The following is a 26,905-nucleotide window of genomic DNA, read 5'->3' as shown; positions in this document are numbered from 1 at the left end:
CATTGTGGTGTACCAATGGCCACAAATTTTCTAAAGGCCTCCGAGTCCTCCAGGTTATATGGCAGTAGTTGGTGGGCTAGCAGTTCCGACAAGCCAGCAATCAGCTATTGGGCAAGAGGGTTACCCGGCGTCATCATCTTTTTATGCTCCAACATTTGGGCCACGGAAGCCTGCCTTTTGCCAGATGAACGCAACGACGGCACGGTGGAAGATGTAGTGAAGGACAAATGGAAGGAAAAGGAGAAGAGGCAGGATGTAGAGCGCCGGGAGTGTGGCTTTGTGGGTCCTGACGGTGTTGCTCCCACTGGGCTCGGTGATGGGAGACCAGGTGCCTTCTTAAGGCGGTCTTTCCTAAGTGAGTGTTGGGCTTACCGCGACTTATGTGTTGACAGCACAGGCTGCAGATGGCAACACTATTGTCAGCAACGGACATGTTAAAAAAAGCCCACACTGCGGAGCCATGTGCCGGCGTCCTGGGAGCACCAGATGTGACTGTGCATGGTGGATGGCTAGTTCGAGATACATTTGCAGTCTGCTTTTTGCCTCCTGTGCACTGTAAGTTCTGCCTGCTTCTCCTCATTCTCCTCCCTATCTGCTGCTCCGTCTCTCCCTCTGAAATCCGCTCCTCTTCCTCTCTTGTGGGTACCCACGTGACGTCCATCGAGCAGAGAGTGAAGAGGGTGCAGATAGAGAGGATGAGGAGGGTGCAGAAGTGGAAGGCTGAGTGGGCCACTCAATCAACTCTGGTGCGTCCTTTGACATAATTTCACGCACCTTCTGCAACTTACCACTTAGGCTCCGGCCTGGTGCACCTGCCCGACCCCTACAACCCGTGTGGAATGGCCTGCCTCTTCCTCTGCCTGTCATTTTCTAAATGACCCTGTGACAAAAGTCCCTATAGAAGAGCAGTATTTGTGGAAAAAGGTATATCACACACCTGCCTCAATAAGTTTTTTTGGGGGTTAACTGGTATATTACACCAGTAGAAATTATTTGTTCCAATAGCGTTTGTCACTCTGTGTAGCTGCGGTAACGCAGCAAAACCGCAAACAAATGCTGCACTACCTAAATGCACTATATAGAAAGTATATTATTGGTATATCATACCCCTGCCTCAATCACTTTTTTTGGGGGGGGCAACTGGTATATCACACCAGTAGAAATAATTTTTTCCAATAGCGTTTGTCACTCTGTGTAGCTGCGGTATCTCATCAGAACTTGAATCCCTGTAGGGGTCCCTAACTGATATTAAAACTTATATCTTTAATGGTTATTAATTAAAAATTTGAAACGAAAAAGAAAAAACACGCTCAGAAGAACAGTTATTTAAAATTATCAGTGTCTGATATTGGCTAGGGTTAATTCGGAGTGGTGTGGTCGCGTTCCCTTTAAATCAACGGGATGTTTTGATGGATGTGAATACGTCCCACCTAGTGTTGTGGGATAATATTGGAACCAGCAATTGGATTGAGGGTGATTTGCTTTATTCAGAGTGATTCTTAGTCACATTTCATGTACTGGCTGAAGTGTCACTCCTACTATAAGTTCACTGTGACCTTTAGTAACACTCTGCTAACAATGTTGCCGTTTCCACTCCTGCAGGCCATCTCTACAAGTAAATATATAAAGGAAATAATGTTTCCTAACAATTTTTCCTCTAAAATCTATTTTATCTTCGATTTGGTGCGTATTATTGTCAGTCTGTAAAAGTGGCATACTAATCGGACAACATCGTTCCCAGCAGCGACCTGGGAGTCCAAGATGCATCCAGACATCCTCCCCATGCTGTTCCCGAACCATTTCAGTGGTGTTTCCATCAATTTCTGAGCTTTTCCTATGAACCACACACCCTCCCCTCCTCAGAGCAGGGGGCGCCTGGTTTAATGCTCGGGTTCTCCCATTGACTTCCATTATACTCGGGTGCTCAGTAGAGCACCCGAGCATCCCGATGTGTTCGGCCAGAGCACCCGAGCACTTTGGTGCTCGACCAATACTAGCGATTACGAATATATAGCACTATATTCTATATCTTTGCGAATTCTTGAAGTGCCGATATTCACGCTAAAATTTGCGATTAGAATATTCGCGAGCAACACTAATCTATATATATAAAGAAGGATGTACAGTATGTGTGAGTGTGTGTATGTGTGTATGCTCCACGATCACTCAAAAACGCAACCATCGATTTCAACAAAACTTGGTATACACATCCCTTGCTACCTAGAAATAAATATTGTGGAGGTCACAGCTCTCTAGGACGTACCGTTCCTGAGATATTCCCAAAAAATGCAAATATGGCACATCATATGACCTACATTAGCCAATAAAAGCCTGCAGGTCTTTCTCTTTATATCCCAACTGCCATACACACGGTCACATGTCCCTCACCAGCCAATAGAAGCTCGCAGGGCCACGCCCCAATCTTGTTAGGCCATGCCCCCTCCCACTCCACAGCCGACAGGGATTAAAAAAATGAAGTAAAAAATCAATTTCTAGGTCCCACTAAGCCACGCCCCTGATCTGGTTAGGCCACGCCTCCTCCCACTCCTCAGCCGACAGGGATTGAAAAAATGAAGTTAAAAATCAACTTATGTCAGCTGGGACGGGCGGTGGCTTTCTCCCTGCAGCTCACACTCAGACAGCACAGTGCTGCTGTCTGAGAGTGAGCTGTTCAAAAGGACATCCCTGTTCCATCCAGGCCCTAAGCCAGACGGAGGACAGGGAGTCTGAAAGCCAGACTCTCCTACCTAAAACTGGACCTCTGACCACCCTAGGGGCAGGCTGCTGTGGAGGTCACAGTTAAGGGAATGGTCCGCTATGGAGGTCAGTGTTAAGGGGAAGATTGCTGTGAAGGCCACTGTTAAGGGGGCGGGCCCCTGTGGAGGTCACTGTCAAGGGGGTGGTGTGCTGTGAAACTCACTGTTAAAGGGGAAGGCTGCTATAAAGGTCAAAGTTAAGGGGGTGGGCTGCTGTGGAGGTCCAATTTTAAGTGACGGAGCACTGTGGGGAGGGGCAGTGTTAAGGAGTGGGGGCTGTGGAGATCACTGTTAAGGGGGCAGGGTGCTGTAGAGGTCACTGTTATGGGGGATACTGTTGATATCTTTTAATGACACACACAAACATTAAATAAAATAGATGAAATATACCAGTGCGAAGCCGGGTCCTTCTACTACTCTATATATATAAAGAAGGACGTATGTATGTATGTTCCGCGATCACTCAAAAACGCAACCATCGATTTCAATGAAACCTGGTATACACATCCCTTGCTACCTGGAAAGAAATCTTGTGGGGGTCACAGCTCTCTAGGACGTACCGTTCCTGAGATATTCCCCAAAAATGACCTGCATTAGCCAATACAAGCCTGCAGGTCTTTCTCTTTATATTCCAACTGCCATACACACGGTCACGTGTCCCTTATCAGCCAATAAAAGCTCGCAGGCTCCCAGTCTCCACATACACACAGTTTTACTCCAGGTTTCCATAACAACCCAACCATTATTCTTCACTGCTGCAGGTCAGCTTTAGGCTAGGGCTACACGACGACATATGTCGCGCGACAATAAGTTGCACGACACATAAGGCACAACTACACTGCTAAATGTGTCGTGCGACATTGATGTCGCACTAATTGCGCGCGACAATTTTTATAATGATAGTCTATGGTGTTGCACTATGACATGTGTCTTGGATAGATTTTTTGCAACTGTCGTGTCACAGTAGCAGCATGTTACATGTCGCAGTGCGACACCATAGACTATTATTATAAAAATTGTTGAGACACATGTCGTCGTGTAGCATTAAGGAGGCAGGGTGCTGTGGATCTCAGTGTTAAAGGGGTGGACACTGTGGAGGTCACTGTTAAAGAGGCGTTTACTGTGGAGGTCACTGTTAATGTGGCGGGCCCCTGAGGAGGTCACTGTCAAGGGAGTGGGGTGCTGTGAAGGTCAAAGTTAAGAGGATTAACTGCTGTGCAGGTCGCATTTTAAAGTCGCGGGACACTGTGGGGGCGTCAGTGTGAAGGGGTGGGGGACTGTGGAGTTCACTGTTAAAGGGGCGGAGTGCTGTAGAGGTCACTGTTATGGGGGATACTGTCACACACACAAATTAAATGAAATAGATGAAATATACCCGTGTAAAGCCTGGTCTTTCTGCTAATAACTACTATAATACTGCTTCTATGCACAAGAATATAACTACTATAATACTGCTCCTATGTACAAGAATATAACTACTATAATACTGCTCCTATGTACAAGAATATAACTACTATAATACTGCCTCCTATGTACAAGAATATAACTACTATAATACTGCTCCTATGTACAAGAATATAACTACTATAATACTGCTCCTATGTACAAGAATATAACTACTATAATACTGCCTCCTATGTACAAGAATATAACTACTATAATACTGCTCCTATGTACAAGAATATAACTACTATAATACTGCCTCCTATGTACAAGAATATAACCACTATAATACTGCCTCCTATGTACAGGAATATAACTACTATAATACTGCCTCCTATGTACAAGAATATAGCTACTATAATACTGCTCCTATGTACAAGAATATAACTACTATAATACTGCTCCTATGCACAAGAATATAACTACTATAATACTGCCCCCTATATACAAGAATATAACTACTATAATACTGCTCCTATGTACAAGAATATAACTACTATAATACTGCTCCTATGTACAAGAATATAACTACTATAATACTGCCTCCTATGTACAGGAATATAACTACTATAATACTGCCTCCTATGTACAAGAATATAGCTACTATAATACTGCCTCCTATGTACAAGAATATAACTACTATAATACTGCTGCTATGTACAAGAATATAACTACTATAATACTGCTCCTATGTACAAGAATATAACTACTATAATACTGCTCCTATGTACAAGAATATAACTACTATAATACTGTTCCTATGTACAGGAATATAACTACTATAATACTGCTCCTATGTACAAGAATATAACTACTATAATACTGCTCCTATGTACAAGAATATAACTACTATAATACTGCTCCTATGTACAAGAATATAACTACTATAATACTGCTCCTATGTACAAGAATATAACTACTATAATACTGTTCCTATGTACAGGAATATAACTACTATAATACTGCTCCTATGTACAAGAATATAACTACTATAATACTGCTCCTATGTACAAGAATATAACTACTATAATACTGCTCCTATGTACAAGAATATAACTACTATAATACTGCCTCCTATGTACAGGAATATAACTACTATAATACTGCCCCTATGTACAAGAATGTAACTACTATAATACTGCTCCTATGTACAAGAATATAACTACTATAATACTGCTCCTATGTACAGGAATATAACTACTATAATACTGCCTCCTATGTACAAGAACATAACTACTATAATACTGCTCCTATGTACAATAATATAACTACTATAATACTGTTCCTATGTACAGGAATATAACTACTATAATACTGCCTCCTATGTACAAGAATATAATTACTATAATACTGCTCCTATGTACAAGAATATAACTACTATAATACTGCCTCCTATGTACAGGAATATAACTACTATAATACTGCTCCTATGTACAAGAATATAACTACTATAATACTGCCTCCTATGTACAGGAATATAACTACTATAATACTGCCCCCTATATACAAGAATATAACTACTATAATACTGCTCCTATGTACAAGAATATAACTACTATAATACTGCTCCTATGTACAAGAATATAACTACTATAATACTGCCTCCTATGTACAGGAATATAACTACTATAATACTGCCCCTATGTACAAGAATATAACTACTATAATACTGTGCTCCTATGTACAAGAATATAACTACTATAATACTGCCTCCTATGTACAAGAATATAACTACTATAATACTGCCTCCTATGTACAAGAATATAACTACTATAATACTGCTCCTATGTACAAGAATATAACTACTATAATACTGCTCCTCTGTACAAGAATATAACTACTATAATACTGCCTCCTATGTACAAGAATATAACTACTATAATACTGCCTCCTATGTACAAGAATATAACTACTATAATACTGCCTCCTATGTACAGGAATATAACTACTATAATACTGCCCCTATGTACAAGAATGTAACTACTATAATACTGCTCCTATGTACAAGAATATAACTACTATAATACTGCTTCTATGTACAAGAATATAACTACTATAATACTGCTCCTATGTACAAGAATATAACTACTATAATACTGCTCCTATGTACAAGAATATAACTACTATAATACTGTTCCTATGTACAGGAATATAACTACTATAATACTGCTCCTATGTACAAGAATATAACTACTATAATACTGCCCCTATGTACAAGAATGTAACTACTATAATACTGCTCCTATGTACAAGAATATAACTACTATAATACTGCTGCTATGTACAAGAATATAACTACTATAATACTGCTCCTATGTACAAGAATATAACTACTATAATACTGCTCCTATGTACAAGAATATAACTACTATAATACTGTTCCTATGTACAGGAATATAACTACTATAATACTGCTCCTATGTACAAGAATATAACTACTATAATACTGCTCCTATGTACAAGAATATAACTACTATAATACTGCTCCTATGTACAAGAATATAACTACTATAATACTGCCTCCTATGTACAGGAATATAACTACTATAATACTGCCCCTATATACAAGAATGTAACTACTATAATACTGCTCCTATGTACAAGAATATAACTACTATAATACTGCCTCCTATGTACAAGAATATAACTACTATAATACTGCCTCCTATGTACAAGAATATAACTACTATAATACTGCTCCTATGTACAAGAATATAACTACTATAATACTGCTCCTCTGTACAAGAATATAACTACTATAATACTGCCTCCTATGTACAAGAATATAACTACTATAATACTGCCTCCTATGTACAAGAATATAACTACTATAATACTGCTCCTATGTACAAGAATATAACTACTATAATACTGCTCCTCTGTACAAGAATATAACTACTATAACACTGCCTCCTATGTACAGGAATATAACTACTATAATACTGCCTCCTATGTACAAGAATATAACTACTATAATACTGCCTCCTATGTACAAGAATAGAACTACTATAATACTGCCTTCTATGTACAAGAATATAACTGCTATAATGATGTCTCCTATGTACTATAATACTGCTCCTATTGATAAGAATGTGGATATAAATATTTAACAGGCTTTTTGATCTGACTGGAAGAAACTGCATCTTCTTGAGTTTGAGAATTACTATTTGGCGCTCTGTTGTTGGTTGACCGTATTTCCTGCTCAGTCCCCCCCCCCCCTCGGTTTCCTCCTGTCGTTAGTTATGTGTGTTGTCCCTGACATGCCACATCAACCAATACATTTTATGACTGGATTAGCAGAGATTGACGACAGATCGCAGCATGTTCCTTACTAAGCGCTCAGCAGGTTGTGGAGTCTTGCTGTGCAGCAACACTCAGTGTGAGCATCGTGTTTGCTCAAGAAACTGTAATAAATTTAAGAAATTAGAGAGGAAAAAGATGGATTTTGGAACAGAATGTTGAGTGATCATGACAGGCGGTACAGGAGAAAAACTTGGAGGCTTTTCCATAATTTATTTAAAATATGGTGAAACTGAAGGAGAACAGACTTAACTGTCAGGTTTTAATTCCACTAGCATTGCAGCTTTTGTCTAAGAAACCAGCATCATACTGTACTGTGGTGCAATGTACTGCATCATTTTCCAGTGACAGTTGCCTATGTACCACAGTGCTAGTTGGACCCTTAGTAAGAAGTAGATCAGCACTAAACTGCTTCAATTGTTTCCCACCTGCTGCAACCACTAGGGGGAGCTCCCCTCGCACAGAGTTGTACAGGTCTAAAAAGGTTACATAGGAGCTGATGTTGTGAGCAGTGATGGCTAACCTCCACTCCAGCTGTGGTGAAACTATGACTCCCAGCATGCTACATTCATTTATATGGAGTTTTGAGAACAGCCAAGCAAGTGTATATCTTGGAAGTCATAGTTTTTTACCACAGCTGGAGAGGAAGCTGCGGATAGCAAGAGGTTAATCATTTTTAGAGTTTTGAGTGAGAAAAATGGAATCTCCAGAGCCTAAGGAGGTAACTGAGCCAATTTTGGACATTAGGTATTAATCCCTATACCACCCTAGACCACCATGGAAATGTATATTAACTCCTATGTTCCCTTATACCAACATCTAACAGACATCAACTCCAACTTTAAACCAACAGAAAAATTAGTGTTAACCCCCTCCACTGCTGTAGGCTAACAGTACATTGGGTATTAGGGCTCTTTCACACTTGCGTTCTTGTCTTCCGGCATAGAGTTCCGTCGTCGGGGCTCTATGCCGGAAGAATACTGATCAGGATTATCCTAATGCATTCTGAATGGACAGTCCGTCCTTCAGGATGCATCAGGATGTCTTCCGTTCCGGTACGGAACGTTTTTTGGCCGCAGCAAATAGCGCAGCATGCTGCGCTTTTTGCTCCGGCCAAAAATCCGGAACACTTGCCGCAAGGCCGGATCCGGAATGAATGCCCATTGAAAGGCATTGATCCAGATCCGGCCTTAAGCTGAACGTCGTTTCGGCGCATTGCCGGATGCGACGTTTAGCTTTTTCTTAATGGTTACCATGGCTGCCAGGACGCTAAAGTCCTGGCAGCCATTGTAAAGTGTAGTGGGGAGCGGGGAGCAGCATACTTACCATCCGTGCGGCTCCCGGGGCGCTCCAGAGTGACGTCATTCTGGAGCTCCCCGGGAGCCGTACGGACTGTAAATATACCGCTCCCCCGCTCCCCGCTCCTACTATGGCAACCAGGACTTTAATAGCGTCCTGGCTGCCATAGTAACACTGAAAGCATTTTGAAGACGGATCCGTCTTCAAATGCTTTCAGTACACTTGCGTTATTCCGGATCCGGCGTGTAAATCCGGCAAGTGGAGTACACGCCGGATCCGGACAACGCAAGTGTGAAAGAGGCCTTAGCCCCTTCACTACTCTAGACCACCAGAGAAAGATATACCTAAATCCCAGAAATGCCATTTTATGCAAAGTTTAAACAGCCCCGCCTATTTTAGTCTGGGGTTACAGAACATTTCCCAAAATTACAGGATAGTTGGCGAGTATCACTAGCCCCGTTATTGTGATCATTGGCCTGAGAACCAGATCAGCCACTTGGTTTTTCTGATGGCGCAGAACATAAGTATTTGGAAGCAAAAATCCAGAACAGCAAGAGCAGATGATGATCCCAGATCCAATGGAACAACAAATACGTCAAACTATTTCATTATACAATGCTTTCAAGCCCAATTTCCTAAACTGCACCTCTTCCTTTTTTGATAGGCTCCTATGTGAAAGCACAAGCTCTCCCCCATTGCGTGAAGAACTGATTTCCATTATTCTAACCTGAAATAGAATGAGAGAAATGAGCCTCAATGAGGAAGGGGGGAGGGAAGTCTACTTTAAATATTTATTCCTTCAATATAGAATTCTGCAACATACTTGCCACAATTTACTAAAACACATAATTGATTGCAAGTTTGTATATTACAGGAAACAGGATAATTACATTGCTCAGTCTTCCTTCCTTCTTGCAGCTGTGACTCTTCAAAAACATATTTCTCTGTTCAGAAACTTGAATATTACATTTCTTAATCTCTGAAGCATCAGAATGAGCGTTGGCCAGCTGCGGGGGAGATCCGCCTCACTTCATCCTCATGTTGATATTGTTACTTGAAGGGGCAGGAAGGACTTGAGAGATGCTCTTTTAACCTGAAGTGTCTGGGAAGAGGAGCGAATGTAGACATTGAGGTGGCGCCTGAGGAATTGCTAATGTAATCATGGCTCTTGGGCCTGCAGAGGAGAATACCTTTCAAATAAGGGGATTTTGCATAAAATGTGCTGTTGCAGCTTCTGTGTCGCCTCCTCGGGAATGATCTATCATCTTGACGCTAATACAAACGTTACACATTTTTAATCTCTTTATTTGGGTTGGAGACATTGCTATCTGCGGGAAAAAGATGAAAAGAATAGGAAAAGCGTTTTCTCTGGAGCAAGAATGGTAGATTTGGTAAAGCGCTTACACAGCTTGTACAGAGCCTAACCTGTTGCTCTTTGAGGTATGACATAGCTGATTCTGTATCCTGAGTGGTTCTACTTCATATGGTGACTTAGTTGTGGCTCTGGACTGGAAGGCCTTGTGCACAATCCATACCTGCGACAGCATCTACCTTGGCAGTAAACAATATTAAAATGTGCCTCCAGTTATAGACAAGTTTTCATAAATAAATAATATAGGTGAAAATAAGAAACTTTGTAATATATATTATTGCTGAATTATGCTTCTCGTGGGCTTCTCAGGGTGATTTCCTCCTCTTTCCCCTAACTTAGCCTTTTATCTTTAGTACCTTACTCTCTGTCTCCAGCTTCACACACAAAAGTCTATGCAGAAAAAAGGAGGAATGAGAAGGCTGCTGCTAGCTATTAATTTATTACCTGACTCTGACCGGTGGTAGGGCCTTATGTTACTAAATATAGTAATGACTGCAGCTAAGCAGAGAGTGTGTGTGTCTCTCATCCCGAAGGCTCTTCCTCCCTCTTCCTCTTTCTATAGATGTCAATTTAAAAGCAGTATAGAGCAAAGCAGCCCAATAAAACTGATAGAAGCATTTTTCTTTAACAAGATAGATTACAAAGTTTCTTATAGTCACCTATACTATACAATATATATATATATATATATATATATATATATATTTTAGAACTGGGGGTAGTCTTTAAAGTGAATCCACCTTTTATCATTACAGCTACAGCCCTATGTGGTTTGTGTCGACAGAAGATGTGGTCATGACCACATGGGGATCAGTCAGTCCAGGAGGCACCAGAATGACTTTGAAGGTTATGGAATCGGGCATATTTCTGAGGATACAATGGCACCCAAAGCATCACCAGCTACTCTATTCCTGGCTGCGAATCAATACAGTTGTAACAGGGATGTAAGTGTCATAGCTGTTATGTCAGTATCACTTACTGCTCTCGCTTCATGATCCTATCTACCTTCGGACACCATCACACACAGGGTCCTGACCATCATTTGGTGTCAGGACCTTGTGTGCTGCATCACCCAAAAGTAAAAAGGAGCAAGGAGTGGTAAGAAAATGGAGGAGTGTGGTCTGAATGTATTTAGGTGCATGATCTGGGGACTGAATTGATATTGGGGTCTGGGGTCTTGCATTTTATTTAGGGGGATGGTCTGGGGTTTTATTGTATTTTGGGGTCTGGTCAGGGTCTGAACTTTTTGGGGGTTTGGTCTGGGGTCTGGTCTACAGTCTGAGTTTGTTCAGGGCTCAGGTCTGGGGTCTGAAGTTATTTTGGGATCTAATCTGGTGTCTGGTCTGCACAGTCTATTGGGCACTTACAGAACGGCAACATAGTAAATTTAAAGGGGAACACACAGCATCACAAAATTTATGGGACACAGTAGTCTGAGCATGACCAATCATCATATCATGCTAGGAGTTGTACTTCTTTACCACCACTCAGCTGGGAAGTGTGCCACAACTTGCACATGGAGCTGGTAAATACTCAGGGAGCATTCAGCGATTTTCTAGTCTTATCCCTGGTCGGAGAAGGACTAAGGGGCAATTTATCATGAGGGTAAAGTTTGCGGCCAGTTTTCCTTGGCGTACTTTGCACCAAATATATCAAATGTCACACATTATTAAATTCGGCACACATGCAATATGATGCCCCCTTGAATTATTATGGCCCCCTTAGTTCTTCACATGAAGTATTTTGCACCATTTGTGTCCCCTAAGAAATATTGTGCCCTCATAGTGCCCACCATTAATTATTATACCCCCTCCAGTGCCCTAATAAAGCATTATGTCCTCTTAGTGCTCCCATGAACTATTATGCCCACGTAGTGCCCCTTGCAGTATTTTGCCCCCCTTGGTTCACCATATGAAGTATTATGCTTCTTTTATGCTATCATAAAATATTGTACACCTTTAGTGCTCCCATGAAGTATTATTCCCCCTTAGTGACCCCATGAGGCATTATGCCAACTTAGTGTCACCATGAAATATTTTGTCCCCTTACCTTACCCAAGAAATATTGAGCCACAATGAAAAACTTTGCCCCCTACAGTATGTCACCGCGCATGGGATTTCGTCCGAGATCTTCAAGCAAGATGGCGTCTGCCAGCCCGTCGTGAGCAAATGGATCAAGTATCAAGTATTATTTTTTTGTTTTGCTTTTTACACAATTTCAGGTTAAATTCATTCACTACCACAAAGCACGAGGAAATTCGGCTGTGCGGCGAATCGAATTTATCCTGAAATTTGGATCTAAGTCCACTTTGGATGCAGGATTTTGGAAATTGCAACTCTTGCATTTAGCAAGTCTTCATTAGTCGACGATAAGACATGTATTAATTATGCTGGAGGTAATTCTGCACTTTATCTGAGGCTGTCAGGTTTGCAAGGCCGGGGATGCGCCGCTCTGTGCAGAGACGTGCGGATGACATAATCCCCGGCTACAAGTCGGCGGCTTCTCGGTAATGAGATGGAAATATTATGGAAAGAAGATTTCAGGAAAGTAGTTGAGGGAATGCGGACAGAGAAGAAATGCTTCATGTCACTTCACATGATTGTGTTAAGACTGCTGGAACAGCTAATTCCTGTAAGCCCCAGGGGAAGCTGCCAGTGATGGCAGCACATTGCGGTGATGGGTATATTATAATCAAGGCTGACAATATGGATGTCATGAGCTAAAGAGTGATGGAACGGGAAGTTCAGGAACATAATGCCATGTTTCAGGCGCTGGACGGAGATCGTCAGCCACGTCGTACAATGGCTACTGAGAGCGAACAATCACATTTATAGATAGTTCCGAACCAAGAGCGTTATACCGCTATTACACTTCACCCCGGGCTCCGGAGCCATAAATATTAAGATTTCTGTATCATCCAACTTAAGAGAAGGGACATGTGACACACACGACTAAGCTCATACTATATACCTGGTACAAGTTGTACATTGTGTATAAAGTGATATGGACCATGCTGGTATAACCTGGGCATCTCCTGTATATAATTATATATGTACAGCTGGTATAAGTTATACATCTCCTTGTATATAGTGATATGGACCATGCTGGTATAACCTGGGCTTCTCCTGTATATAATTATATATGTACAGCTGGTATAAGTTATACATCTTCTTGTATATAGTGATATGGACCATGCCGGTATAACCTGGGCTTCTCCTGTATATAATTATATATGTACAGCTGGTATAAGTTATACATCTCCTTGTATATAGTGATATGGACCCTGCTGGTATAACCTGGGTATCTCCTGTATATAATTATATATGTACAGCTGGTATATGTTATACATCTTCTTGTATATAGTGATATGGAGCATGCTGGTATAACCTGGGCATCTCCTGTATATAATTATATATGTACAGCTGGTATAACGTATACATCTTCTTGTATAAAGTGATATGGACCATGCTGGTATAACCTGGGTATCTCCTGTATATAATTATATATGTACAGCCGGTATAAGTTATACATCTTCTTGTATATAGTAATATGGAGCATGCTGGTATAACCTGGGCATCTCCTGTATATAATTATATATGTACAGCTGGTATAAGTTATACATCTTCTTGTATATAGTAATATGGAGCATGCTGGTATAACCTGGGCATCTCCTGTATATAATTATATATGTACAGCTGGTATAACGTATACATCTTCTTGTATAAAGTGATATGGACCATGCTGGTATAACCTGGGTATCTCCTGTATATAATTATATATGTACAGCCGGTATAAGTTATACATCTTCTTGTATATAGTAATATGGAGCATGCTGGTATAACCTGGGCATCTCCTGTATATAATTATATATGTACAGCTGGTATAAGTTATACATCTTCTTGTATATAGTGATATGGAGCATGCTGGTATAACCTGGGTATCTCCTGTATATAATTATATATGTACAGCTGGTATAAGTTATACATCTTCTTGTATATAGTGATATGGAGCATGCTGGTATAACCTGGGCATCTCCTGTATATAATTATATATGTACAGCTGGTATAAGTTATACATCTTCTTGTATATAGTGATATGGAGCATGCTGGTATAACCTGGGTATCTCCTGTATATAATTATATATGTACAGCTGGTATAAGTTATACATCTTCTTGTATATAGTGATATGGAGCATGCTGGTATAACCTGGGCATCTCCTGTATATAATTATATATGTACGGCTGGTATAAGTTATACATCTTCTTGTATACAGTGATATGGAGCATGCTGGTATAACCTGGGCGTCTCCTGTATATAATTATATATGTACAGCTGGTATAAGTTATACATCTTCTTGTATATAGTGATATGGAGCATGCTGGTATAACCGGGGCATCTCCTGTATATAATTATATATGTACAGCTGGCATAAGTTATACATCTTCTTGTATACAGTGATATGGACCATGCTGGTATAACCTGGGTATCTCCTGTATATAATTATATATGTACAGCTGGTATAACCTGGGTATCTCCTGTATATAATTATATATGTACAGCTGGTATAACCCGGGCATCTCCTGTATATAATTATATATGTACAGCTGGTATACGTTATACATCTTCTTGTATATAGTGATATGGAGCATGCTGGTATAACCTGGGCATCTCCTGTATATAATTATATATGTATGGCTGGTATAAGTTATACATCTTCTTGTATACAGTGATATGGAGCATGCTGGTATAACCTGGGCGTCTCCTGTATATAATTATATATGTACAGCTGGTATAAGTTATACATCTTCTTGTATATAGTGATATGGAGCATGCTGGTATAACCTGGGTATCTCCTGTATATAATTATATATGTACGGCTGGTATAAGTTATACATCTTGTGTATAGTGATATGGAGCATGCTGGTATAACCTGGGCATCTCCTGTATATAATTATATATGTACAGCTGGCATAAGTTATACATCTTCTTGTATACAGTGATATGGACCATGCTGGTATAACCTGGGTATCTCCTGTATATAATTATATATGTACAGCTGGTATAACCTGGGTATCTCCTGTATATAATTATATATGTACAGCTGGTATAACCCGGGCATCTCCTGTATATAATTATATATGTACAGCTGGTATAAGTTATACATCTTCTTGTATATAGTGATATGGAGCATGCTGGTATAACCTGGGTATCTCCTGTATATAATTATATATGTACAGCTGGTATAAGTTATACATCTTCTGTATATAGTGATATGGACCATGCTGGTATAACCTGGGCATCTCCTGTATATAATTATATATGTACAGCTGCTATAAGTTATACATCTTCTTGTATGTAGTGATATGGACCATGCTGGTATAACCTGGGTATCTCCTGTATATAAATATATATGTATGGCTGGTATAAGTTATATATCTTCTTGTATATAGTGATATGGAGCATGCTGGTATAACCTGGGCATCTCCTGCAGGGCCGGACTGGGACAAAAAATAGGCCCGGGCATTTTTGACTGAGCAGCCCAATCACATGACACCCAACAGGCCCCACCCCCTTGCAGTCTAGGGGTGGAGCCAAAACCGGAAGCACAATTGACTTTGTTTTCCGACTTGCATAACAGGAACCAGATGGATCTGTTTTGATTCCCATAGACTTTTATGAGGACGGAGAGCAAACTAAAAGCCTCTTGCAGAGTCTGTACTGTACAAGAGAGAGAGAGCAGTGGCTGTGAAGGGAAAAGTTCCAGAGCGCAATGACTGCCCCAGAGCCTTTCTGCTGCCTGACCAACTGTATGCTGCCACAGCGCCAGCCTGCAGGACATCAGAGAGGCCTGGGGTCCACATTATAGCACCACTACATTTACTTACTACATTTATAATAAAACAATTTACTTACAAAAGAAGCAATTAAGTTGTCTGCTTTGCCGTCCTCTGCTTGCTTCCACTGATTATTTGCCCTCCTTTCTGTCTCTCCTCGCAGGCGCACTGTTATGGGGGACCTGTGGATGACACACTGTTATGGGCATCAGTGGATGACACACTGTTATGGGCATCAGTGGATGACACACTGTTATGGGCATCAGTGGATGACACACTGTTATGGGCATCAGTGGATGACACACGGTTATGGGGGCATCTGTGGATGACACTGTTATGGGCATCAGTGGATGACGCACTGTTATGGGCATCAGTGGATGACGCACTGTTATGGGCATCAGTGGATGACGCACTGTTATGGGCATCAGTGGATGACGCACTGTTATGGGTAGAGTTGAGCGAACACCTGGATGTTCGGGTTCGAGAAGTTCGGCCGAACATCCCGGAAATGTTCGGGTTCGGGATCCGAACCCGATCCGAACTTCGTCCCGAACCCGAACCCCATTGAAGTCAATGGGGACCCGAACTTTTCGGCACTAAAAAGGCTGTAAAACAGCCCAGGAAAGAGCTAGAGGGCTGCAAAAGGCAGCAACATGTAGGTAAATCCCCTGCAAACAAATGTGGATAGGGAAATGAATTAAAATAAAAATTAAATAAATAAAAATTAACCAAAATCAATTGGAGAGAGGTCCCATAGCAGAGAATCTGGCTTCACGTCACCCACCACTGGAACAGTCCATTCTCAGATATTTAGGCCCCGGCACCCAGGCAGAGGAGAGAGGTCCCGTAACAGAGAATCTGTCTTCATGTCAGCAGAGAATCAGTCTTCATGTCATAGCAGAGAATGAGGCTTCACGTCACCCACCACTGTAACAGTCCATTGGCATATATTTAGGCCCAGCACCCAGGCAGAGGAGAGAGGTCCCGTAACAGAGAATCTGTCTTCATGTCAGCAGAGAATCAGTCTGCATGTCATAGCAGAGAATCAGGCTTCACGTCACCCACCACTGCAACAGTCCATTCTCAGATATTTAGGCCCCGGCACCCAGGCAGAGGAGAGAGGTCCTGTAACAGAGAATCTGTCTTCATGTCAGCAGAGAATCAGTCTGCATGTCATAGCAGAGAATCAGGCTTCACGTCAGCCACCACTGCAACAGTCCATTGGCATATATTTAGGCCCAGCACCCAGGCAGAGGAGGGAGGTCCCGTAACAGAGAATCTGTCTTCATGTCAGCAGAGAATTAGTCTGCATGTCATAGCAGAGAATGAGGCTTCACGTCACCCAACATTGCAACAGTCCATTGGCATATATTTAGGCCCAGCACACACACAGGCAGAGGCGAGAGGTCCCGTAACAGACAATCTGGCTTCATGTCAGCAGAGAATCAGTCTTCATATCATAGCAGAGAATCAGGCTTCACGTCAGCCACCACTGCAACAGTCCATTGGCATATATTTAGGCCCAGCACACAGGCAGAGGAGAGAGGTCCCGTAACAGAGGATCTGGCTTCATGTCAGCAGAGAATCAGTCTGCATGTCATAGCAGAGAATCAGGCTTCACGTCACCCAACATTGGAACAGTCCATTGGCATATATTTAGGCCCCGGCACCCAGACAGAGGAGAGGTTCATTCAACTTTGGGTAGCCTCGCAATATAATGGTAAAATGAAAATAAAAATAGGATTGAATGAGGAAGTGCCCTGGAGTCCAATATTATATGGTTAAGGGGAGGTAGTTAATGTCTAATCTGGACAAGGGACGGACAGATCCTGTGGGATCCATGCCTGGTTCATTTTTATGAACGTCAGCTTGTCCACATTGGCTGCAGACAGGCGGCTGCGTTTGTCTGTAATGACGCCCCCTGCCGTGCTGAATACACGTTCAGACAAAACGCTGGCCGCCGGGCAGGCCAGCACCTCCAAGGCATAAAAGGCTAGCTCTGGCCACGTGGACAATTTAGAGACCCAGAAGTTGAATGGGGCCGAACCATCAGTCAGTACGTGGAGGGGTGTGCACATGTACTGTTCCACCATGTTAGTGAAATGTTGCCTCCTGCTAACACGTTGCGTATCAGGTGGTGGTGCAGTTAGCTGTGGCGTGTTGACAAAAGTTTTCCACATCTCTGCAATGCTAACCCTGCCCTCAAAGGAGCTGGCATTGACACAGCTGCCTTGGCGACCTCTTGCTCCTCCTCTGCCTTGGCCTTGGGCTTCCACTTGTTCCCCTGTGACATTTGGGAATGCTCTCAGTAGCGCGTCTACCAACGTGCGCTTGTACTCGCGCATCTTCCTATCACGCTCCAGTGCAGGAAGTAAGGTGGGCACATTGTCTTTGTAGCGTGGATCCAGCAGGGTGGCAACCCAGTAGTCCGCACAGGTTAAAATGTGGGCAACTCTGCTGTCGTTGCGCAGGCACTGCAGTATGTAGTCGCTCATGTGTGCCAGGCTGCCCAGGGGTAAGGACAAGCTGTCCTCTGTGGGAGGCGTATCGTCATCGTCCTGCCTTTCCCCCCAGCCACGCACCAGTGATGGACCCGAGCTGCGTTGGGTGCCACCCCGCTGTGACCATGCTTCATCCTCATCCTCCTCCACCTCCTCCTCATCCTCGTCCTCCTCGTCCTCCAGTAGTGGGCCCTGTCTGGCCACATTTGTACCTGGCCTCTGCTGTTGCCAAAAACCTCCCTCTGAGTCACTTCGAAGAGACTGGCCTGAAAGTGCTAAAAATGACCCCTCTTCCTCCTCCTCCTCCTCCTCCTCCTGGGCCACCTCCTCTTGCATCATCGCCCTAAGTGTTTTCTCAAGATGACATAGAAGTGGTATTGTAACGCTGATAACGGCGTCATCGCCACTGGCCATGTTGGTGGAGTACTCGAAACAGCGCAACAGGGCACACAGGTCTCGCATGGAGGCCCAGTCATTGGTGGTGAAGTGGTGCTGTTCTGTAGTGCGACTGACCCGTGCGTGCTGCAGCTGAAACTCCACTATGGCCTGCTGCTGCTCGCACAGTCTGTCCAGCATGTGCAAGGTGGAGTTCCACCTGGTGGGCACGTCGCATATGAGGCGGTGAGCGGGAAGGCCGAAGTTACGCTGTAGCGCAGACAGGCGAGCAGCGGCAGGATGTGAACGCCGGAAGCGCGAACAGACGGCCCGCACTTTATGCAGCAGCTCTGACATGTCGGGGTAGTTGTGAATGAACTTCTGCACCACCAAATTCAGCACATGCGCCAAGCAAGGGATGTGCGTCAAATTGGCTAGTCCCAGAGCTGCAACGAGATTTCGCCCATTATCGCACACCACCAGGCCGGGCTTGAGGCTCACCGGCAGCAACCACTCGTCGGTCTGTTGTTCTATACCCCGCCACAACTCCTGTGCGGTGTGGGGCCTGTCCCCCAAACATATGAGTTTCAGAATGGCCTGCTGACGTTTACCCCGGGCTGTGCTGAAGTTGGTGGTGAAGGTGTGTGGCTGACTGGATGAGCAGGTGTAAGAAGAGGAGGAGGAAGCCGAGAAGGAGGAGGTGGCAACAGGAGGCAAAGAATGTTGCCCTGCGATCCTTGGCGGCGGAAGGACGTGCGCCAAACAGCTCTCCGCCTGGGGCCCAGCTGCCACTACATTTACCCAGTGTGCAGTTAGGGAGATATAGCGTCCCTGGCCGTGCTTACTGGTCCACGTATCTGTGGACCTTGCTACAGATGGCGTTGCGCAGTGCACACTTGATTTTATCGGATACTTGGTTGTGCAGGGAAGGCACGGCTCTCTTGGAGAAGTAGTGGCGGCTGGGAACAACATAATGTGGGACAGCAAGCGACATGAGCTGTTTGAAGCTGTCTGTGTCCACCAGCCTAAATGACAGCATTTCATAGGCCAGTCGTTTAGAAATGCTGGCATTCAGGGCCAGGGATCGAGGGTGGCTAGGTGGGAATTTACGCTTTCTCTCAAATGTTTGTGAGATGGAGAGCTGAACGCTGGCGTGTGACATGGTTGAGACGCTTGGTGACGGAGGTGGTGGTGTTGGTGGTACATCCCCTGTTTGCTGGGAGGCAGGTGCCAACGTTCCTCCAGAGGCGGAGGAAGAGGCCGAGGCGGCAGCAGCAGAAGAGGCCGAGGCGGCGGCAGCAGAAGAGGCCGAGGCGGCAGCAGCAGAAGAGGTAGCAGGGGGAGCCTGAGTGACTTCCTTGGTTTTAAGGTGTTTACTCCACTGCAGTTCATGCTTTGCATGCAGGTGCCTGGTCATGCAGGTTGTGCTCAGGTTCAGAACGTTAATGCCTCGCTTCAGGCTCTGATGGCACAGCGTGCAAACCACTCGGGTCTTGTCATCAGCACATTGTTTGAAGAAGTGCCATGCCAGGGAACTCCTTGAAGCTGCCTTTGGGGTGCTCGGTCCCAGATGGCGGCGGTCAGTAGCAGGCGGAGTCTCTTGGCGGCGGGTGTTCTGCTTTTGCCCACTGCTCCCTCTTTTGCTACGCTGTTGGCTCGGTCTCACCACTGCCTCTTCCTCCGAACTGTGAAAGTCAGTGGCACGACCTTCATTCCATGTGGGGTCTAGGACCTCATCGTCCCCTGCATCGTCTTCCACCCAGTCTTGATCCCTGACCTCCTGTTCAGTCTGCACACTGCAGAAAGACGCAGCAGTTGGCACCTGTGTTTCGTCATCATCAGAGACATGCTGAGGTGGTATTCCCATGTCCTCATCATCAGGAAACATAAGTGGTTGTGCGTCAGTGCATTCTATGTCTTTCACCGCTGGGGAAGGGCTAGGTGGATGCCCTTGGGAAACCCTGCCAGCGGAGTCTTCAAACAGCATAAGAGACTGCTGCATAACTTGAGGCTGAGACAGTTTCCCTGGTATGCATGGGGGTGATGTGACAGACTGATGGGCTTGGTTTTCAGGCGCCATCTGTGCGCTTTCTGCAGAAGACTGGGTGGGAGATAATGTGAACGTGCTGGATCCACTGTCGGCCACCCAATTGACTAATGCCTGTACCTGCTCAGGCCTTACCATCCTTAGAACGGCATTGGGCCCCACCATATATCGCTGTAAATTCTGGCGGCTACTGGGACCTGAGGTAGTTGGTACACTAGGACGTGTGGATGTGGCAGAACGGCCACGTCCTCTCCCAGCACCAGAGGGTCCACTAACACCACCACGACCATGTCCGCGTCCCTTACTAGATGTTTTCCTCATTGTTATCGTTCACCACAACAACAAAAATATTATTTGGCCCAATGTATTGTATTCAAATTCAGCTGGATATAAATTTGAGGCCTAGTATTTAGGCGCTGGGTGACAGGTATGGGTTTAGTGACAGAATTAGACTTGGAAATGCACAGTAGCGGGTGTGTGAAGTTATTCTGAATGACCCTATGTGCACCTTCAATATGATCTACCCTTTTAGGGATAGATTTCAAATAGCTCTGATACAGCAGAAACCACTAAATTTTTAAATTGCTAAATTGGGAATTGTATTTCAACCCAGAACAAAAAATGTGCTTTGACGGACACTAAATAACTTGCCCAGCCACAACAGTACAGCGGTAACGAGAGATTTAGCTGAATATAAATTTGAGGCCTAGTATTTAGGCGCTTGGTGACCGGTATGGATTTACTGACAGAATTAGACTTGTAAATGCACAGTAGCGTGTGTGTGAAGTTATTCTGAATGACCCTATGTGCACCTTGAATATTATATACCCTTTTAGGGATAGATTTCAAATAGCTCTGATATAGCAGAAACCACTACATTTTTAAATTGCTAAATTGGGAATTGTATTTCAACCCAGAACAAAAAATGTGCTTTGACGGACACTAAATAACTTTCCCAGCCACAACAGGACAGCGGTAACGAGAGATTTAGCTGGATATAAATTTGAGGCCTAGTATTTAGGCGCTGGGTGACCGGTATGGATTTAGTGACAGAATTAGACTGGGATATGGCCAAAAAATAACCACACTATTGCTGGTTAAATGCACTTGGTGACGGGCGCAGCTTGCCCCTGATGTAGTATATGGCCAAAAAATGAACAGACTATTGCTGGTTAAATGCACTTGGTGTCACAGCTTGACCAACCACACTACTGAGGGTTAAATGCACTTGGTGACGGGCGCAGCTTGCCCCTGATGTAGTATATGGCCAAAAAATGAACAGACTATTGCTGGTTAAATGCACTTGGTGTCACAGCTTGACCAACCACACTACTGAGGGTTAAATGCACTTGGTGACGGGCGCAGCTTGCCCCTGATGTAGTATATGGCCAAAAAATGAACAGACTATTGCTGGTTAAATGCACTTGGTGTGACAGCTTCACCCTGATGTAGGCTTTAGCCAAAAAACAAACGCACCATTGAGGGTTAAATGCACTTGGTGACGGGCGCAGCTTGCCCCTGATGTAGTATATGGCCAAAAAATAAACAGACTATTGCTGGTTAAATGCACTTGGTGTGACAGCTTCACCCTGATGTAGGCTTTAGCCAAAAAACAACCACACCATTGAGGGTTAAATGCACTTGGTCGCAGCTTGTGCTGGCACACCACAAGACACAAAATGGCCGCCGATCACCCCAGAAAAATGTGACTGACAAACGGTCTGGGCAGCCTAAAAACAGTGAGCAATTGAGGATCAGCAGCTCAATGATCCACAGCTGCAGATCGATCAATAATCAAGTACTTTGGAGGAGTTAATCTGTCTAATCTCGCCCTACTGTCGCAGCCGCAACCTCTCCCTACGCTAATCAGAGCAGAGTGACGGGCGGCGCTATGTGACTCCAGCTTAAATAGAGGCTGGGTCACATGGTGCTCTGGCCAATCACAGCCATGCCAATAGTAGGCATGGCTGTGATGGCCTCTTGGGGCAAGTAGTATGACGCTTGTTGATTGGCTGCTTTGCAGCCTTTCAAAAAGCGCCAAGAAAGAGTCACAAAAGCGCCAAGAAAGCGACGAACACCGAACCCGAACCCGGACTTTTACGAAAATATACAGTTCGAGTTCGCTCATCCCTAGTTATGGGCATCAGTGGATGACGCACTGTTATGGGCATCTGTGGATGACGCACTGTTATGGGCATCTGTGGATGATGCACTGTTATGGGGGCATCTGTGGATGACACTGTTATGGGCATTAGTGGATGATGCACGGTTATGGGGGCATCAGTGGATTACACACGGTTATGGGGGCATCTCTGGATGACACTGTTGTGGGCATCAGTGGATGACGCACTGTTATGGGCATCAGTGGATGACGCACTGTTATGGGCATCAGTGGATGACGCACTGTTATGGGCATCAGTGGATGACACACGGTTATGGGGGCATCTGTGGATGACACTGTTATGGGCATCAGTGGATGACGCACTGTTATGGGCATCAGTGGATGACGCACTGTTATGGACATCAGTGGATGACACACGGTTATGGGGGCATCTGTGGATGACACTGTTATGGGCATCAGTGGATGACGCACTGTTATGGGCATCAGTGGATGACGCACTGTTATGGGCATCAGTGGATGACGCACTGTTATGGGCATCAGTTGATGACGCACTGTTATGGGCATCAGTGGATGACACACTGTTATGGGCATCTGTGGATGACGCACTGTTATGGGCATCTGTGGATGACGCACTGTTATGGGCATCTGTGGATGATGCACTGTTATGGGGGCATCTGTGGATGACACTGTTATGGGCATCAGTGGATGACGCACGGTTATGGGGGCATCAGTGGATGACACACGGTTATGGGGGCATCTGTGGATGACACTGTTGTGGGCATCAGTGGATGACGCACTGTTATGGGCATCAGTGGATGACACACGGTTATGGGGGCATCTGTGGATGACACTGTTATGGGCATCAGTGGATGACGCACTGTTATGGGCATCAGTGGATGATGCACTGTTATGGGCATCAGTGGATGACGCACTGTTATGGGGCATCTGTGGATGACACTGTTTCTGTGGATGACACTGTTATGGGGACATCTGTGGATGACGCACTGTTATGGGGGATCTGTGGATGACACACTGGTATGGGCATCTGTGGATGACACTGGCATGGTGGCATCTGTGTGGATTGTGGAATGATGGAATCTGACACAGATACCGGGGGGGGGGGGCATCTGTGGATGACACTGTTATGGGTGGCCGGGGGGATCTGTGGATGACACACATATATGGCAGCGCAAGCATCTTGTGCTATATAAATGTGTCATCATCCACATATCACATCTCCCCCCCCCCCCCATAACAGTGTCCCTCCCTATTGTAAGACGTCTGTTCCTTATGTAAGTGAGCTATTGAGCTTGTAAATAAACTTGTGCAAAGTATATGAGTAGTTAGTAACTAAACTACTCATATACTTTGCAGTTTGCACAAGTTTATTTACAAGCTCAATAGCTCTCTCACTTACATAAAGTTACTATCTAATATAATCTATCACTATCATCACTAACTTACCAAAGCCAGTTGGGCACTAGTACTGGGGCAGGCGGGCAGGCAGAAGCTGGTGGGCTGGTGCGGTGGTGGCTCCAGTCCAGTCCCGCTCTTCAACATTCAAACTAGGCGGCCGCGTAGCGTAACGTGCCGTCACTCACTACGTCACGTCGCACGCTCCTCCCTCTTTATTAATGAAGGCGGAGCAGGCGCGTGACGTCTGAGTGACGTTACGCTGCCGGCCGCCGGAAGATGGAGTCACAGAGGCCGGGCACAGGAGGCGGAGCAGTGGGGGTGGACTCACACAGTGAGTAAGTATGAGTGTGCGGCCGGGGCTGGCAGGAGGCGGAGCACAGGGAGGGGTGTGATTAGGCCATACCGGCACACCCACTCGAGCCCTGAGGCGGCCCGGCCCTGATCAGACAGATTATTAAGATGTGCGGCCGGGGCTGGCAGGAGGCGGAGCACAGACAGACAGGGGTGTGATTAGGCACACCCACTCGAGCCCTGAGGCGGCCCGGCCCACCGGGCAAATGCCCGGTCTGCCCTATGGCCAGTCCGGCCCTGATCTCCTGTATATAATTATATATGTATAGCTGGTATAAGTTATACATCTTCTTGTATATAGTGATACGGACCATGCTGGTATAACCTGGGCATCTCCTGTATATAATTATATATGTACAGCTGGTAAAAGTTATACATCTTCTTGTATATAGTGATATGGAGCATGCTGGTATAACCTGGGCATCTCCTGTATATAATTATATATGTACAGCTGGTAAAAGTTATACATCTTCTTGTATATAGTGATATGGACCATGCTGGTATAACCTGGGCATCTCCTGTATATAATTATATATGTACAGCTGGTATAAGTTATACATCTTCTTGTATATAGTGATATGGAGCATGCTGGTATAACCTGGGCATCTCCTGTATATAATTATATATGTACAGCTGGTAAAAGTTATACATCTTCTTGTATATAGTGATATGGACCATGCTGGTATAACCTGGGCATCTGTATATAATTATATATGTACAGCTGGTATAAGTAATATATCTTCTTATATATAGTGATATGGACCGTGCAGGTATAACCTGGGCATCTCCTGTATCTCTTATATATATATATATATATATAAAAATGAGTTTCTGTCTGTCTGTCCTGATGTCTGTCTGTTCTTTATGCACAACCAAACTACTGGACCGATCTTCGCCAAATTTGGCACACAGGTACATCAGGTGTCCGGGAAGGTTTTAGACCTGGCCTCAGCTCTCTAGGACGTACTGTTCCTGAGATATTCCCACATTAGCCAATACAAGCCTGCAAGTCTTTCTCTTCATATCTCAGCTCCCATACACATGGTCACATGTCCCTTATCAGCCAATAGAAGCTCGCAGGCCCTTAGTCTCCACATACACACAGTTTTACTCCAGGTTTCCATAACAACCCAGCCATTTTTCTTCACTGCTGTTGGTCAGCTTTAGGCTAAGGCTACAAGACAACAATGAGTCGCATGACACATAGGGCACAACTACGCTGCTACATGCATCCATTTTTGCGACTGTTGTGTCGCAGTTGCTGCATGCCGCAGTGCGACACCATAGCCTATCGTTATAAAAATTGTTGCACGACACATTTTATCATGTAGCCCTAGCCTTAAAGGGGCAGGGCGCTGTGGAGGTTACTGTTAAGGAGGAAGAGACCACTATTAAAGGGGCAGCTGCTGTGGAGGTCACTGTTAAAGGGGCGTTTACCGTGGATGTTACTGTTAAGGAGGCAGGCCGCTGTGGAGGTCACTGTTAAAGCGGCGGGCACTGTGGAGGTCACTGTTAAGGGGCAAAGGCCACTATTAAAGGGGCAGCTGCTGTGGAGGTCACTGTTAAGTAGAGTTGAGCGAACACCTGGATGTTCGGGTTCGAGAAGTTCGGCCGAACATCCCGGAAATGTTCGGGTTCGGGATCCGAACCCGATCCGAACTTCGTCCCGAACCCGAACCCCATTGAAGTCAATGGGGACCCGAACTTTTCGGCACTAAAAAGGCTGTAAAACAGCCCAGGAAAGAGCTAGAGGGCTGCAAAAGGCAGCAACATGTAGGTAAATCCCCTGCAAACAAATGTGGATAGGGAAATGAATTAAAATAAAAATTAAATAAATAAAAATTAACCAAAATCAATTGGAGAGAGGTTCCATAGCAGAGAATCTGGCTTCCCGTCACCCACCACTGGAACAGTCCATTCTCAGATATTTAGGCCCCGGCACCCAGGCAGAGGAGAGAGGTCCCGTAACAGAGAATCTGTCTTCATGTCAGCAGAGAATTAGTCTGCATGTCATAGCAGAGAATGAGGCTTCACGTCAGCCACCACTGCAACAGTCCATTGGCATATATTTAGGCCCAGCACCCAGGCA

This window comes from Bufo gargarizans, chromosome 5 (genome assembly GCF_014858855.1).
Source record: "Bufo gargarizans isolate SCDJY-AF-19 chromosome 5, ASM1485885v1, whole genome shotgun sequence".
Taxonomy (NCBI): Eukaryota; Metazoa; Chordata; class Amphibia; order Anura; family Bufonidae; genus Bufo; species Bufo gargarizans.
This window is presented reverse-complemented; position numbering follows the sequence as displayed.